This window comes from Bos indicus x Bos taurus, unplaced genomic scaffold, assembly GCF_003369695.1.
Source record: "Bos indicus x Bos taurus breed Angus x Brahman F1 hybrid unplaced genomic scaffold, Bos_hybrid_MaternalHap_v2.0 tig00002747_arrow_arrow_obj, whole genome shotgun sequence".
Lineage (NCBI taxonomy): Eukaryota > Metazoa > Chordata > Mammalia > Artiodactyla > Bovidae > Bos > Bos indicus x Bos taurus.
In genome coordinates, this window is record NW_020867566.1 from 48,401 (window position 1) to 66,534 (window position 18,134).

The window sequence follows — 18,134 nt, forward strand, 5'->3', positions numbered from 1 at the left end:
TCACCTCTTGACCTCGTCACAACTTCTGTGTCTTGCCACTTCCCTCTCATGGCAGGACCTTCCTCCTGGGGCTAATACTGCAGGGGATTGACTCACAGGCCCTCGCCAATGATCTGCTGGCCACACGGGGAAGTCAGCATATGGACGAGCACCCCAGGGTCCTCCCGTGGGCAGCCAAGAACCCCAACACCAATCATCCATTCTGGGGAGGCCCAGATGGACCCACCTCAGCAATCCTGTTACATCCTGGAGAGTTGTGGTCCAACAACCAGTTGAGGAAGTTCACGCTGCAGGTGTCTGGCCTGAGGCTGGGAGCTCCAGTCCATCCTCACAGAAGCAGTGGACCGGAGAAGACGTACATGCCCTATATCCTGAAGGAGGATGGGGGAGACAGGAATGATTCAGGTAGGTGGTGCGTCTGACTCCCTCTCCCACCCACCCACACCGCCCTGGATGCCAGGTTGCACCAGCAATGCCAAAGTGGTACCCCTTAATGATCTCTCTGTTCCTGAAGGACGGGTTGTCCCGAAAGGAAAATACCAGCTTGCAACGGGACTGGGGATGGCCTCGTTCTGGCACCTGCCAGGACTGGGAGGATGGAAAAGGTGAAGGTGCACAAGCTTCTAGGGTCCGCAGCTTCCCTGCCAGGCAGGCATCTGCATCTTCCGTTTTTCATTTCCAAAGGGTCACGGCGAATGCATGCACCCGGGTCATAGGACCCCCCGACCCCCACGTGCCTGCCCAGCTCCCCGACCCACCTGTCCTCAGGTTCCCTCCCTGCCCTTCAAAGCCATCAATGAGCTAAGCAAGTCTTCATCACAGTCGCTGATCCTGACGGGCATCTGGCGGTGGTTCATAATCTGCTCAAAGTCAAGGAGCCAGTCATGCCACATGCCGGGGAAGGAAGAGTCTCGAGGAACAGGGTCAGTCTCAGGCAGAGCAAGGGCACCAGAACAGGCATCTATAAGTTCCCCCTTTCGGGAGTACTTGTTTCCTTTCGGGACCACCCATACTTCAGGCAGAGAGGTCGTATGGGAGTACCACTTTGGCATCGCTGGTGCTCTGCATCTGGGTACTCCCGCTTGCCCAGCTGCCACACCGACAATCCCGGCCCCTGCCACACCATGCGACACGCTCATCCCTCTGGGTCCCCTGTGGTCTTCTGGGACCCTTGTCCGCATCCCCCAAGGGAGGATCTGTTTCTGACCGCTCTTGATGTATGCCTGGCATGTGTGTCCTGGGAAGCGGCATTTCAGTTGCCTGAAAGCTCAGGATCTGCAGTCTCTGCAGCATGCATTCTGCGTGCGCAAGTGCATGTGTCTGTGCGTTTAGCAAGAGAGGCCTGGGTCTCTTCCCTGCTCCCTGTCTTGACAAGAGGTGGCATGGATGTACTGGAGTCATCTGTCAGACTGTCTCCAGTCACTGATGACATCCATTCCCTGCCAAAGTGTGAGGCTCCTATTCAGATGCGAGCTGGATGGAGCCTCCCACAGTCATTTGCTCAGACACCTACAGGTAGAGAGGTTCCCAGGTTCTGCTGGCAGTGTACCTGTGAAGATCACAGCGCCCCCGAACTGCAATTCCCTTGCCCCAAATTCCCTTGACCTCCCCTCGGCTGGCGGGTTCCCTGACCCCTCCCTTCCTCCTGCTCTTGTTCCTTCTTGTCCTCCTGAGGTCCTCTTGACCTCTGAGAAGTGGCTCGAAGGATACGGCATTGGCCCACAAGCCCGGGTTGCCCTGGATGATAGCACTTCTCTGACTCAAGGGACCTTTCTCCTCTAATGATCCTTCCTCTGGAGCCAAAGGTAGGCTTTGGTGTCTGTCTCGTTTCTGGGGCTCAGCTCCACCTGCAGGACCACCAATGCCTCCAGCGCCTCCAGTGCAGGCTGGTTGCTTGAGGCTCCTGTTCTTGGATGTTCCTGGCCCTTCTCCTATGGCTTCTCCTCCTGCTCCTGCGAGGACAGCTTCCCTTGCTTCTCTTCCACCACCACTTGAACCTCCTCAATAATGTCTTCCACCAGCAGCAGGAACACTTGCCAGACTGCACCACCTCTCCGTCCTCCAGGGCCGCTCCTTCCTCCACTGCCTGCCTGCTGAAGAAGGCAGCCTCCTCGCCTTGTGTGCCACCTGCTGCCAGCGACATCACAGACGGCCCCAGTGCACCGGCAGGTCTCACAGCCCTGGCATTCTGAATCGCCGGGCTCACACTGAGGAAGCCCCTGGGTTCGGTGAACAGAGGACCCAGGGAAGGATGATGCCGACAAAGGTGCTTAATTCAGCTGCCTCCGTGAGAATCACCTGGGTCTCGCATGCTGTAAGCAGAGCTGCTCTGAATAAGACTAGGACACATGAAGTCCCTAAGCCTCCAGTCTCAGCCTGTCACCTGCTACTCACATGACCTGCATCCAGGCTATGCCTCCACGCTGAATGAGCCTGAGCTTCCCCACCAGGGAAAGCAAAGGTTCCTGGCCTCTCCATGTTTCTGCCTTCAGGCCTCACCTCCTGATCCCCTCACAAATTCTGTGTCTTGTCACTTACCTCTCATGGCAGGACCTGCTACTCTGCTGGGCACACGCGGGATGTCAGCATGGGACTAACCAGGCCCCGATAACTTTGTGGGGAGACAAGAAACCCAATAACAATCGCCCATTATGAGGAGGCCCAAATGGACCCCACCTTCGCAATCCCATTCCATCCCAGAGAGTTGTGGTCTAACAACCCGTTGAGCAAATTCAGGCTCATGGTGACCGGCCTGAAACTGGTAGCGCCGCATCCATCCCCACAGAAGCAGTGTACCAGAGAAGACGTCTCAGGCACAGAGAGGTCATTAAGGAGTACGACTTTGGCATCACTGGCCTCTGCATCTAGGTACTCCCGCTTGTCTAGCAGCTACACTGACATCCCCAGCCCCTGCCATACAAGACAATGTGCTCATCCCTCTGGATCTCCCATGGTCCTCTACTGAGAGAGTCATTTCCTAGGCAGGTTGATAGGAAATCTAGGGGTCCCCAAGGAGAGAGGGGTCTGGAATTCTCAAGGAGGAAGAAAGGACAAACTTTTTTTCTTTCTCCACATTCCTTAGGATTATATAACAATAATGTATCCTGCCTGAGGACAGTCTCTGGATTAAGGACAGTCTTTGGATTAAACCTTCTGGCTAATTCTGTTATCTTAAAATGTAAATTATGGGAGTAGGTCTGATGAGGTCTTTACAACCTCCAGACATTCTTTGGATTCGCTGGAGAGTATATAACTTCATTGTTAACACTAGCAAGCGGGTAGTCTTTCTACCCCCTTCTAATGTCTATGTCAGAAGCTTTCTCTATCTCCTTTATACTTTAATAAAACTTTATTACACAAAAGCTCTGAGCGATCAAGCCTCGTCTCTGGCCCCGGATTGAATTCTTCTCCTCCGGGGGCCAAGAATCCCGGTGTATTCGTGTGATTCAACAACAACCTTTCAGGACCCTTGTTCTCATCCCTCAAGGGAGGATTAGTCTGACTGCTCCTGATGTATGGCTGTCATGTGTGTCCTGGGGAGTGGTATGTCAGTTGCCTCACACTTAAGGATCTGCCATCCATGCAGCCTGCATTCTCCGTGCACAAGTGCCAGTGTCTGTGCATTTAGCAAGAGAGGCCTGGTTCTCTCTCTTGCACCCTGTCTTCACAAGGGGTCACATGGATGTACTGGAGTCATCTGGAACACTGTCCCTGGTCACTGATGACATTCATTCCCTGCCAAAGAGTGTGGCTTCTATTCAGATGTGAGCCAAATTGAGCCTCCCATAGTCATTTGCTCAGACACGTACAGGTAGAAAGATTCACAGGCTCTGCTGGCACTGAGGCTGTGGAAATCACAGCTCCCCCGGCGCCCAATTCCCTTGCCCCCTAATTTCCTTGCCACCCTCCCCCAGCTGGCGGGTTCCCTCACACCTACCCCTCCTCCTGCTCCTGTTCCTTCTCGTCCTCCTGAGCATCTGACCCCTGAGAAGCAACACTAAAGATACGGTTTTAGGCCACAAGCCAGGGATGCCCTGGATGATGGCACTTCTCTGACTGAAGGGACGCTTTCTCTTCTGATGGTCCTTCCTCTGGAGCTGAAGATAGGCCCTGGGGTCTTTCTCATTTGGGGAGCTCAGCTGCACTTGCAGGGCAGCCAATGCCTCCAGCGCCTCCAGTGGGGGCTGGTCGCTCGAGGCTCCTGTCCTTGGATTTTCCTGGCCCTGCTCCTCCAGCTTATCCTCCCGCTCTTGCAAGGGCAGCTTCCCCTGCTCCTCCTCCGCCACCACTTCAGCCTCCTCAATGATTGCTTCCACTAGCAGCTGGAACACTTGCTGGACCGCACCACGTCTCCGTCGTCCAAGGCTGCTGCTTCCTCCACTCCCTCCGCACTGAAGAAGGCAGCCTCTTCGCCTCCTGGGCCACCTGCCACCTGCGACATCCCTGATGGCCCCACCGTGCTGGCTGGTCTCAGGGCCCTGGTACCCTGAATCCTCAGGCTCACACCGAAGAAGCCCCAGGGTCTCGGTGAGCAGCAGGACCCAGGGAAGGATGATGCCGACAAAGGTGCTTAATTCAGCCTGCCTCCATGAGAATCACCTGGGTTTTGCGTGCTGGAAGCAGAGCTGCTCTGAATGAGACAAGGACACCTGAAGCCCCCAAGCCTCCAGTCTCAGCCTGTCACCTACTACCTGCATGACCTGAATCCAGGCTCTGTATCCAGGCTGCATGAGCCTGAGCTTCCCCACCAGGGAGAGGAGAGGGTCCTGGCCTCTACACGGATCTGCCTTCAGGCCTCACCTCCTGATCCCCTCACAACCTCTGTGTCTTGTCACTTCCCTCTCATGGCAGGACCTTCCTCCTGGGGGTAATACTGCAGGGGGTTGACTCTCAGGCCCTCGCCAATGATCTGCTGGCCACACAGAGAAGTCAGCATATGGATGAGCAGCCCTGAGCCCTCCCATGGGCAGCCAAGAACCCCAACACCAATCATCCATTCTGGGGAGGCCCAGATGGACCCCACCTCAGCAATCCTGTTACATCATGGAGAGTTGTAGTCCAACAACCAGTTGAGGAAGTTCACGCTGCGGGGTCCTGCCTGAGGCTGGGAGCTCCCATCCATCCTCACAGAAGCTGTGGACCGGAGAGGACGTACATGCCCTATATCCTGAAGGAGGATGGGGGAGACAGGAAAGATTCAGGTAGGTGGTGCATCTGACTCCCTCTCCCTCCCACCCACACTGCCCTCGGAGCCAGTTCGCACCAGCGATGCCAAAGTGGTACGCTTTAACAATCTCTCTGTTCCTGAAGGACGGCTTGTCCTGAAAGGAAAATTCCAGTTTGCAGCGGGACTGGGGATGGCCTCGTTCTGGCACCTGCCAGGACCAGGAGGATGGAAAAGGTGAAGGTGCACAAGCTTCTAGGGTCCGCAGCTTCCCTGCCAGGCAGGCATCTGCATCTTCCTTTTTTCCTTTCCAAAGGCTCACGGTGAATGCATGGACCCAGGTCATAGGATCCTCCGACTCCAACATGCCTGCCCAGCTCCCCCACCCACCTGTCCTCAGGCTCCCTCCCTGCCCTTCAAAACCATCATAGAACTAAGCAAGTCTTCATCTCGGTCACTGATCATGACGGGCCTCTGCTGGTGGTTCATAATCTGCTCGAAGTCAAGGAGCCAGTCATGCCACATGCTGGGGAAGGAAGAGTCTCGAGGAACAGGGTCAGTCTCGGGCAGAGCAAGGGCACCGGAACAGGCATCTGTAAGTACTCCCTTTCGGGAGCGAGTGCTTGTTTCCTTTCAGGACCACCCGTACTTCAGGCACAGAGAGGTCATATAGGAGTACCACTTTGGCATCGCTGGTGCTCTGCATCTGGGTACTCCTGCTTGCCAAGCTGCCACACTGACATCCCCAGGCCCTGCCACACCATGCGACACGCTTATCCCTCTGGGTCCCCTGTGGTCTTCTGGGACCCTTGTCCGCATCCCCCAAGGGAGGATCTGTTTCTGACCGCTCTTGATGTATGCCTGGCATGTGTGTCCTGGGAAGCGGCATGTCAGTTGCCTGAAAGTTCAGGATCTGCAGTCTCTGCAGCATGCGTTCTGCGTGCGCAAGTGCCTGTGTCTGTGCGTTTAGCAAGAGAGGCCTGGGTCTCTTCCCTGCTCCCTGTCTTGACAAGAGGTGGCATGGATGTACTGGAGTCATCTGTCAGACTGTCTCCAGTCACTGATGACATCCATTCTCTGCCAAAGTGTATGGCTCCTATTCAGATGCGAGCTGGATGGAGCCTCCCACAGTCATTTGCTCAGACACCTACAGGTAGAGAGGTTCCCAGGTTCTGCTTGCACTGTGCCTGTGGAGATCACAGTGCCCCTGAACCGCAATTCCCATGCCCCCCAGTTCCCTTGGCCTCCCCTCGGCTGGCAGGTTCTCAGCACCAGCCCTCCTCCTGCTCCTTTTCCTTCTCGTCCTCCTGAGCATCTGACCTCTGAGAAGTGGCACGAAAGATACGGCATTGGCCCACAAGCCGGAGTTGCCCTGGATGACGCAACTTGTCTGACTCAAGGGACGCTTTCTCCTCTGATGGTCCTTCCTCTGGAGCTGAAGATAGGCTTTGGGGTCTGTGTCATTTGCGGAGCTCAGCTCCACCTGCAGGACCGCCAATGCCTCCAGCGCCTCCAGTGGGGGCTGGTCGCTCGAGGCTCCTGTCCTTGGATGTTCCTGGCCCTGCTCCTCGGCTTCTCCTCCTGCTCCGGCGAAGACAGCTTCCCTTGCTCCTCTTCCGCCACCACTTCAACCTTCTCAATGTTGTTTTCCACCATCGGCAGGAACACTTGCCGGACTACACCACCTCTCTGTCCTCCAGGGCCGCTCCTTCCTCCACTGACTGGCCGCTGAAGAAGGCAATCTCCTCGCCTGGTGGGCCACCTGGTGCCAGCGATATCCTCGAGGGCCCCAGTTCACTGGCAGGTCTCAGGGCCCCAGTACCCTGAATCATCGGGCTCACACCGAAGAAGCCCCAGGGTCTCTCTGAGCAGAAGACCCAGGGAAGGATGATGCCGACAAAGGTGCTTAATTCAGCCTGCCTACATGAGAATAACCTGGGTCTCATGTGCTGTAAGCAGAGCTGCTCTGAATGAGACTAGGACACCTGAAACCCCCAAGCATCCAGTCTCAGCCTGTCACTGCTACACGACTGAACTGTATTCAATCTGTGCATCCCAGCTGAATGAGTCTGAGCTTCCCCGCTGGGAAAAGGAGAGGGTCCTGGCCTCTACATGGATCTGCCTTCAGGCCACAACTCCTGATCCCCTCACAACTTCAGTGTCTTGTCACTTACCTCTCATGGCAGGACCTACTGATCTCTAGCCACATGGGGGAGGTCAGCATGGGATTAACTAGGCTCTGAGCCCTTCCTGGGCAGCAAAGAAACCCAATATCAATCACCCATTCTGGGGAGGCCCAAATGGACCCCACCTTAGCAATCCTGTTCCGTCCCAGAGAGTTGTGGTCCAACAACCAGTTGAGCAAGTTCAGGCTCATGGTGACTGGCCTGAGGCTGGGAATGTCGCATCCATCCTGACAGAAGCAGTGTAAAGGAGAAGACATCTCAGGCACAGAGAGGTCGTTAAGGTGTACCCCTTTGGCATCGCTGGCCTCTGCATCTGGACACTCCCACTTGCCCAGCAGCTACACTGGCATCCTCAGCCCCTGCCATACAAGACAATGCGCTCATACCTCTGGGTCCCCCTTGGTCCTCTGGGACCCTTGTCTCATCCCACAAGGGAGGATTTGTTTCTGACCACTCCTGATGTATGGCTGTCATGTATGTCCTAGGGAGTGGCAAGTCAGCTGCCTAAAACTTCAAGATATACTTCCCATGGGAGAAGAGGAAGATGATTTGATGTTTCTCTGCATGCGTGCAGAGATGGAAGCTTAGCTGTGGAGACGTGTCATGTGTGGAGTGGCAGTGCCATTTGATCAAATGGCATAATAAGAAGATGTCCCATAAAAAGAATGAAATATTGATATATGCAGCAACATGGAAGGTATACTATGAAGCAAAATAACTCAGAGATAGAAAAATACTGTATGATATCACTTATAGAATCTAAAACTACCACAAAGTAGAGAATATAAAAGAAATGGAGACTCACATATATAGATAACAAGCTACTGGTTACCAGTGGGGAGGGGAAGAGGGAGGGACAATACAGAGGTGGGTGAGTGGGAGGCACACTGTGTTAGGTGTAAGATGAGCCCAAGGATGTATTGTACAACATGGGAAATAGAACCAGTACTGTGTAATAACTATAAATGGAAAGCAAACTTTCACAATTATATAATAAGAAAGAAGAGGAAAGAAAGAGGGGGGAGGAAGACGGGAACAAAGGAAGGAAAATAATGGTGTTTTGGGTGGTCACAAAGACAACATTGATTAGGCCCTTTTTGCAAAGGAATTTATTTTTTTTTAAGTTATTTATTTTAATTGGAGGCTAATTACTTTACAATGCTGTAGTGGTTTTTGCCATATTTGACATGAATCCACCATGGGTGTTCATGTGTTCCCCATACTGGACCCCCCTCCCACCTCCCTGCCCATCCCATCCCTCTGGGTCATCCCAGTGAACCAGCCCCGAGCACCCTGTCTCATGCATCGAACCTGGACTGGCCATCTGTTTCACATATGACAATATACATGTTTCAATGCTATTCTATCAGATCATCCCACCCTCGCCTTCTCCCATAGAGTCCAAAAGACTGTTCTGTACATCTGTGTCACTTTTGCTGTCTCGCATACATTGTTATCATTGCCATCTTTATAAATTCCATATATATGCGTTACAATACAATATTGGTGTTTTTCTTTCTGACTTATTTCACTCTGTATAATAAGCTCCAGTTTCATCCACCTCATTAGAACTGATTCAAGTGTATTCATTTACATGGCTGAGTAATATTCCACTGTGTATATGTACCACTGCTTTCTTACCCATTCATCTGCTGATGGACATCTAGGTTGCTTCCATGTCCTGCCTATTGTAAACAGTGCTCTGATGATCATTCGGGTCCACATGTCTGTTTCAATTCTGGTTTCCTCAGTGTGTATGCCCAGCAGCGGGATTGCTGCTTCATTTGGCAGTTCTAGTTCCAGTGTTTTAAAGAATCTCCACACTGTTCTCCATAGTGGCTGTACTGGTTTGCATTCCCACCAACAGTGTAAGAGGGTACCCTTTTCTCCACACCCTCTCCAGCATTTATTGCTTGTAGATTTTTGGAAAGCAGCCATCCTGACCGCTATGAGATGGCCTCATTGTGGTTTTGATTTGTATTTCTCTGATAATGAGTGATGTTCAGCATCATTTCATGTGTTTGTTAGCCACCCGTGTGTGTTCTTCGGAGCAAAGAAATTTAGAATGGAGCAGTGGGCTCCCACAGGTGGGGCAGAGGGACTAGCCCACGTCCCATGTAGGCAATACTGGGGGCCATTGCCCACTAAGACTTTTATTACAAGAATAAACCCAAGTAAACGCTGGTTCTGTTTTGATTACCATCTCCATACTCTAGTATTCTAAAATAATGTCAGGAATTAAATACTTTTCCTCTGCAAAACCAAGTTTTGTTGGTTTAAGTTTGAAAAGTTTGTTGTCATATATGTCAGGTTTTAATATTTTATGTGTTACTCACAAGGTACAAAGTTTCAGTGTACATTCATACAGACACACACATGTGTATGTATATATATGTATATAAAAAAGCACACACATATGTGTGTATGTGTGTGTGTTATATGAATATATATATAAATTCATATGGCCACAGTCTTAGTACTTATCTTTAAAAATTCATTGTCTTCTATGAGGGAGTTCATTAAGACCCTGTTCAACAATTGTCACCAACATAGGCAGCTGTGTTTACCATGGCTCCATTCCACAGAGCATCCTAAATGGTTTGCAAGGCCTTGAGATCACTTCCTGCACAGCCTGAAGTCCCTGAGGGAATGTACTAATACACAACCCACATTCAAACAGTTGATTCTAAATACAGAGTGATACCACAAAAATTGTCAAGGTAAAGACACATAATGTGCTTTTATTTACATCTAAATCAGTGAAACAAAGTATTCACTGCAAGGTACAAACTTTTTTTAGCTTGAAAAGAACAAAATCGTCTTATATTTGAACATAAGATATCTTGCTGAATTTGAAAAATAGATTTGAAGTGAAATTCAGTCTTGATTGTCAGTTATTTTGAGACTATGGAAAATAGTCTTAGGTTAGAAAAAATAAACTTACGTTAACTGGGGGCTGCTTCAGGTGTACCTTTTGTAGATTTTTTTAAAATTCCCTTACACTTTTACAGTCATAAATAGATATAATAGACAAGGTTTGGAGTAGACACACTCTCCCTGCCATGTGACCCATCAGAGTTGACTTAGAGAGATGAGGATGGCAGGTGAGTTTGGAGGCCTCTTTAGGGGAGTCGTAAATGCCTCATTTCTCCCACCAAAACATCTGAATTGCTCCCCATCCTCCGCTAGAGGTGTCAGGATGGGGCTTTGTGATGTCAAGTCTCACCCAGGGCCACCATTGGCTGGGGAAAAGACTTGCTGACCTCATAAAGCATGAGGGTGTGTCTCCCTGGGGAGGGGTATATACAGGGGTGCGCAGGGGCTCTGGAGCAGACCACTGGGAGGCCTCAAAATGACTAAGGTGATTGGGAAGCCACAAGGCTCCAGGGAAGTTATGAAACCCCTGCATCCTGTTACTCAGGACAAAAGGATGCAGACCTCCTCTCAATTGAGGTCCAAAAAATATGTCAAGGTGAGCTGGACCCACCCAAACTCCTCTTGCCGATTGACCCCACCCCATAAGACCCCCTCCCCTGTCCTTGCCTGGCACATAACCCTTCTCTGCCCACATCCCTTCTCCTGAAGCTGTCGTTCCTGGCCACCTTCACCCTCTTCCCCAAACAAATGCCATTCTCTACCCCTCTCTTGTTTTCTCCAGGTGGCCAGGGTCAGTGTGGGGGGGAATAATCACCTTCAGGCAAAGATGACCAAGAAAACTTCTCAGAAACCGCCCACCACAAGGAACCTTAGAAAAATCAGAGGCTCAAAGCTCTGTAGCCAGTGTTCCAAGGTGAATGAAGAGCTGAATCAGAATTGACCAGAGGAAGTCCCAGAGAGTGTGGAGACTCCTGTCATTCCAGCGGGACCAGTGGGCAGCCAGTGACTTCAAGGCATGGCTAGAGACCTCAGAAATCTTCGGGGAGCTTGCTGCTGAGTACTGGCCAACAGTACAGACGTTGACTATTATACCAACTGCATACATTAAGAATGAAAATAAAATCAACCTGATGTGAAATTATGTTTGTCGCCGAGTTCTCTGAGAGTTGGGGGCAGGGAGGGCAGGGCAGGGATAAATGTGTTAAGAGGGAGGGAGATGGGTCCTGTGGGTTGGAGATGGGACCAGAAGGTCCAGTTTGCCAGAAAGTAGGGGGCAAGGGGGAAGAACTGGTTTCAGACTCAGCTTCAAAGATATACTTCCCATGGGAGAAGAGGAAGAGGACCTGGTGGTTCCCTGTGTGAGTGCAGAGATGCAAACTGAGCCGGTGAGCCATGTCATGTGTGGGGTGGCAGTGCCATTTGCTAAAAAGGCATAGAAGGAAGTTGCCCCGTATGAAGAATGGAATATTGACATTTGCAGCAACATGGAAGGTATACTATGAAGTAAAATAACTCAGACAGGGATCGACAAATACTGTATGATATGACTCATAGAATCTGAAGAACACCACAAAGTAGACAATATAACAAAAATGGAGGCTCACAGATATAGAGAACAATCTACTGGTTACCAGCGGGAAGCGGAAGATGGAGGGGCAATATAGAGGTGAGGGAGTGGGAGGCACACCGTGTTAGGAATAAGATGAGCCCCAGGATATATTGTACAACATGGCGAATAGAGCCAGTACTCTGTAATAACTATAAATGGAAAGCAAACTTTCACAATTGTATAATAAGAAAGAAAAGGAAAGAAATATGGGGCATGAAGGAGGGAAGAAAGGAAGGAAAATAATGGCGTTTTTTGAGGTCACAAAGCCAACATTGATCAGGCCCTTTTTAGCAAAGGAAATTAGTTTATTTTTTAACATTTATGTATTTGAATCGGAGGCTAATTACTTTACAAGGCTGTAGTGGTTTTTGCCATACTTAACATGAATCCGCCATGGGTGTACACGTGTTCCCCATCCTGAACCCCCCTCCCACCTCCCTCCACATCCCATTCCTCTGGGTCGTCCCAGTGCACCAGCCCTGAGCACCCTGTCTCATGCATCGAACCTGGACTGGAATATGTTTCACATATGATAATACACATGTTTCAATGCTATTCTCTCAGATCATCCCACCCTCGCCTTCTCCCACAGAGTCCTAAAGACTGTTCTGTACATCTGTGTCTCTTTTGCGGTCTCACATACAGGGTTCTCATTACCATCTTTCTAAATTCCATATATATGCCTTACTTTATTGGTGTTTTTCTTTCTGACTTACTTCACTGTGTATAATTGGCTCCAGTTTCATCCACCTCATTAGAATGCATTCAAGTGTATTCTTTTTCATGGCTAAGTAATATTCCACTGTGTATATGTACCACTGCTTTCTTATCCATTCATCTGCTGATGGACATCTAGGTTGCTTCCATGACCTGACTATTGTAAACAGTGCTGTGATGATCATTCTGGTACACATGTCTCTTTCAATTCTGGTTTCCTCGGTGTGTATGCCCAGCAGTTCGATTGCTGGTTCATTTGGCAGTTCTAGTGCCAGGTTTTTAAGGAATCTCCACACTGTTCTCCATAGTGGCTGTACTAGTTTGCATTCCCACCAACAGTGTAAGAGGGTGCCCTTTTCTCCACACCCTCTCCAGCATTTATTGCTTGTAGATTTTTTTTGTATTTTATTTTTTAACTTTACAATATCATATTGGTTTTGCCATATATCAAAATGAATCCACCACAGGTATACATGTGTTCCCCATCCTGAACCCTCCTCCCTCCTTCCTCCCCATGCCATCCCTCTGGGTCGTCCCAGTGCACCAGCCCCAAGCATCCAGTATTGTGCATCGAACCTGGACTGGTGACTCGTTTCATATATGATATTATGCATGTTTAAATTCCATTTTCCCAAATCATCCCGCCCTCTCCCTCTCCCACAGAGTCCATAAGACTGTTCTATACATCAGTGTCTCTTTTGCTGTCTCATATACAGGGTTATTATTACCATCTTTCTAAATTCCATATATATGCGTTAGTATACTGTATTGATGTTTTTCTTTCTGGCTTACTTCACTCTGTATAATACGTTCCAGTTTCATCCACCTCATTAGAACGGATTCAAATGTATTCTTTTTAATGGCTGAGTAATACTCCATTGTATATATGTACCACAGCTTTCTTATCCATTCATCTGCTGATGGACATCTAGGTTGATTTCATGTCCTGGCTATTATAAACAGTGCTGCAATGAACATTGGGGTACACGTGTCTCTTTTCCCTTCTGGTTTCCTCAGTGTGTATGCCCAGCAGTGGGATTGCTGGATCATAAGGCAGTTCTATTTCCAGTTTTTTAAGGAATCTCCACACTGTTCTCCATAGTGGCTGTACTAGTTTGCATTCCCACCAACAGTGTAAGAGAGTTCCCTTTTCTCCACACCCTCTCCAGCATTTATTGCTTGTAGACTTTTGGATAGCAGCCACTCTGACTGGCGTGAAATCATACCGCATAGTGGTTTTGATTTGTATTTCTCTGATAATGAGTGATGTTGAGCATCTTTTCATGTGTTTGTTAGCCATCTGTATGTCTTCTTTGGAGAATTGTCTATTTAGTTCTTTGGCCCATTTTTTGATTGGGTCATTTATTTTTCTGGAACTGAGCTGTAGAAGTTGCTTGCATATTTTTGAAATTAGTTGTTTGTCAGTTGCTTCATTTGCTATTATTTTCTCCCATTCTGAAGGCTGTCTTTTCACCTTGCTTATAGTTTCTTTTTTTGTGAAGAAGCGTTTAAGTTTTATTAGGTCCAATTTGTTCATTTTTGCTTTTATTTCCAATATTCTGGGAGATGGGTCATAGAGGATCCTGCTGTGATGTATGTCGGAGAGTGTTTTGCCTATGTTCTCCTCTAGGAGTTTTATAGTTTCTGGTCTTACGTTTAGATCTTTAGTCCATTTGGAGTTTATTTTTGTGTATGGTGTTAGAAAGTGTTCTAATTTCATTCTTTTACAAGTGGTTGACCAGTTTTCCCAGATCCACTTGTTAAAGAGATTGTCTTTAATCCATTGTATATTCTTGCCTCCTTTGTCAAAGATAAGGTGTCCATAGGTGCATGGACTTATCTCTGGGCTTTCTATTTTGTTCCATTGATCTATATTTCTCTTTGTGCCAGTACCATACTGTCTTGATGACTGTGGCTTTGTAGTAGAGCCTGAAGCCAGGCAGGTTCATTCCTCCAGTTCAATTTTTCTTTCTCAAGATAGCTTTGGCTATTCGAGGTTTTTTGTATTTCCATACAAATTGTGAAATTATTTGTTGTAGCTCTGTGAAGAATACCGTTGGTAGCTTGATAGGGATTGCATTGAATGTAAAAATTGCTTTGTGTAGTATACTCATTTTCACTATATTGATTCTTCCAATCCATGAACATGGTATATGTCTCCATCTATTAGTGTCCTTTTTGATTTCTTTCACCAGTGTTTTATAGTTTTCTATATATAGGTCTTTAATTTCTTTAGGTAGATATATTCCTAAGTATTTTATTCTTTTCATTGCAATGGTGAATGGACTTGTTTCCTTAATTTCTCTTTCTATTTTCTCATTATTAGTGTATAGGAATGCAAGGGATTTCTGTGTGTTGATTTTATATCCTGCAATTTTACTATATTCATTGATTAGTTCTTGTAATTTTCTGGTGGAGTCTTTAGGGTTTTCTATGTAGAGGATCATGTCTTCTGCAAACAGTGAGAGTTTTACTTCTTCTCTCCAATTTGGATTCCTTTTATTTCTTTTTCTCCTCTGATTGCTGTGGCCAAAACTTCCAAAACTATGTTGAATAGTAATGGTGAAAGGGGGCACCCTTGTCTTGTTCCTGACTTTAGGGGAAATGCTTTCAATTTTTCACCATTGAGGATAATGTTTGCTGTGGGTTTGTCATATATAGCTTTTATTATGTTGAGGTATGTTCCTTCTATTCCTGCTTTCTGGAGAGTTTTTATCATAAATGGATGTTCAATTTTGTCAAAGGCTTTCTCTGCACCTATTGAGATAATCATATGGTTTTTATCTTTCAATTTGTTAATGTGGTGTAGTACATTGACTGATTTGTGGATATTGAAGAATCCTTGCATCCCTGGGATAAAGCCCACTTAGTCATGGTTTATGATCTTTTTAATGTGTTGTTGGATTCTGATTGCTAGAATTTTGTTAAGGACTTTTGCATCTATGTTCATCAGTGATATTGACCTGTAGTTTTCTTTTTTTGTGGCATCTTTGTCAGGTTTTGGTATTAGGGTGATGGTGGCCTCATAGAATGAGTTTGGAAGTTTACCTTCCTCTGCAATTTTCTGGAAGAGTTTGAGTAGGATAGGTGTTAGCTCTTTTCTAAATTTTTGGTAGAATTCAGCTTTGAAGCCGTCTGGACCTGGGATTTTGTTTGCTGGACGATTTCTGATTATAGCTTCAATTTCCGTGCTTGTAATGGGTCTGTTAAAATTTTCTATTTCTTCCTGGTCCAGTTTTGGAAAGTTGTACTTTTCTAAGAATTTGTCCATTTCTTCCACGTTGTCCATTTTATTGGTGTATAATTGCTGATAGTAGTCTCTTATGATCCTTTGTATTTCTGTGTTGTCTGTTGTGATCTCTCCATTTTCATTTCTAATTTTATCGATTTGATTTTTCTCCCTTTGTTTCTTGATGAGTCTGGCTAATGGTTTGTCAATATTATTTATCCTTTCAAAGAACCAGATTTTGGCTTTGTTGATTTTTGCTATGGTCTCTTTTGTTTCTTTTGCATTTATTTCTGCCCTAATTTTTAAGATTTCTTTCCTTCTCCTAACCCTGGGGTTCTTCATTTCTTCCTTTTCTAGTTGCTTTAGGTGTAGAGTTAGGTTATTTATTTGACTTTTTTCTTGTTTCTTGAGGTATGCCTGTATTGCTATGAACTTTCCCCTTAGGACTGCTTTTACAGTGTCCCACAGGTTTGGGTTGTTGTGTTTTCATTTTCATTCGTTTCTATGCAAATTTTGATTTCTTTTTGATTTCTTCTATGATTGGTTAGTTATTCAGCAGCATGTTGTTCAGCCTCCATATATTGAAATTTTTAATAGTATTTCTCCTGTAATTGACATCTAATCTTACTGCATTGTGGTCAGAAAAGATGCTTGGAATGATTTCTATTTTTTTGAATTTACCAAAGCTAGACTTATGGCCCAGGATGTGATCTATCCTGGAGAAGGTTCCATGTGCACTTGAGAAAAAGGTGAAATTCATTGTTTTGGGATGCAATGACCTATAGATATCAATTAGGTCTAACTGGCCTATTGTGTCATTTAAAGTTTGTGTTTCCTTGTTAATTTTCTGTTTAGTTGATCTATCCATAGGTGTGAGTGGGGTATTAAATTCTCCAACTATTATTGTGTTATTGTTAATTTCTCCTTTCATACTTGTTAGCATTTGTCTTACATATTGTGGTGCTCCTATGTTGGGTGCATATATATTTATAATTGTTATATCTTCTTCTTGGATTGATCCTTTGATCATTATGTAGTGACCTTCTTTGTCTCTTTTCACAGCCTTTATTTTAAAGTCTATTTTATCTGATATGAGTATTGCTACTCCTGCTTTCTTTTGGTCTCTATTTGCATGGAAAGTCTTTTTCCAGCCCTTCACTTTCAGTCTGTATGTGTCCCCTGTTTTGAGGTGGGTCTCTTGTAGACAACATATGTAGGGGTCTTGTTTTTGTATCCATTCAGCCAGTCTTTGTCTTTTGGTTGGGGCATTCAACCCATTTACGTTTAAGGTAATTATTGATAAGTATGATCCCGTTGCCACTTACTCTATTGTTTTGGGTTCAAATTTATACACCCTTTTTGTGTTTCCTGTCTAGAGAATATCTTTTAGTATTTGTTGGAGAGCTGGTTTGGTGGTGCTGAATTCTCTCAGCTTTTGCTTGTCTGTAAAGCTTTTGATTTCTCCTTCGTATTTGAATGAGATCCTTGCTGGGTACAATAATCTGGGCTGTAGGTTATTTTCTTTCATCACTTTAAGTATGTCTTGCCATTCCCTCCTGGCTTGAAGAGTTTCTATTGAAAGATCAGCTGTTATCCTTATGGGAATTCCCTTGTGTGTTATTTGTTGTTTTTCTCTTGCTACTTTTAATATTTGTTCTTTGTGTTTGATCTTTGTTAATTTGATTAATATGTGTCTTGGGGTGTTTCGCCTTGGGTTTATCCTGTTTGGGACTCTCTGGGTTTCTTGGACTTGAGTGATTATTTCCTTCCCCATTTTAGGGAAGTTCTCAACTATTATCTCCTCAAATATTTTCTCATGGTCTTTCTTTTTGTCTTCTTCTTCTGGGACCCCTATGATTCGAATGTTGTAGCGTTTAATATTGTCCTGGAGGTCTCTGAGATTGTCCTCACTTCTTTTAATTCATTTTTCTTTTTTCCTCTCTGATTCATTTATTTCTACCATTCTATCTTCTAATTCACTAATCCTATCTTCTGCCTCTGTTATTCTACTATTTGTTGCCTCCAGAGTGTTTTTGATCTCATTTATTGCATTATTCATTATATATTGACTCTTTTATTTCTTCTAGGTCCTTGTTAAACCTTTCTTGCATCTTCTCAATCCTTGTCTCCAGGCTATTTATCTGTGATTCCATTTTGATTTCAAGATTTTGGATCAATTTCACTATCATTATTCAGAATTCTTTATCAGGTAGATTCCCTATCTCTTCCTCTTTGGTTTGGTGGGCATTTATCCTGTTCCTTTACCTGCTGGGTATTCCTCTGTCTCTTCATCTTGTTTATATTGCTGAGTTTGGGGTGTCATTTCTGTATTCTGGCAGTTTGTGGAGTTCT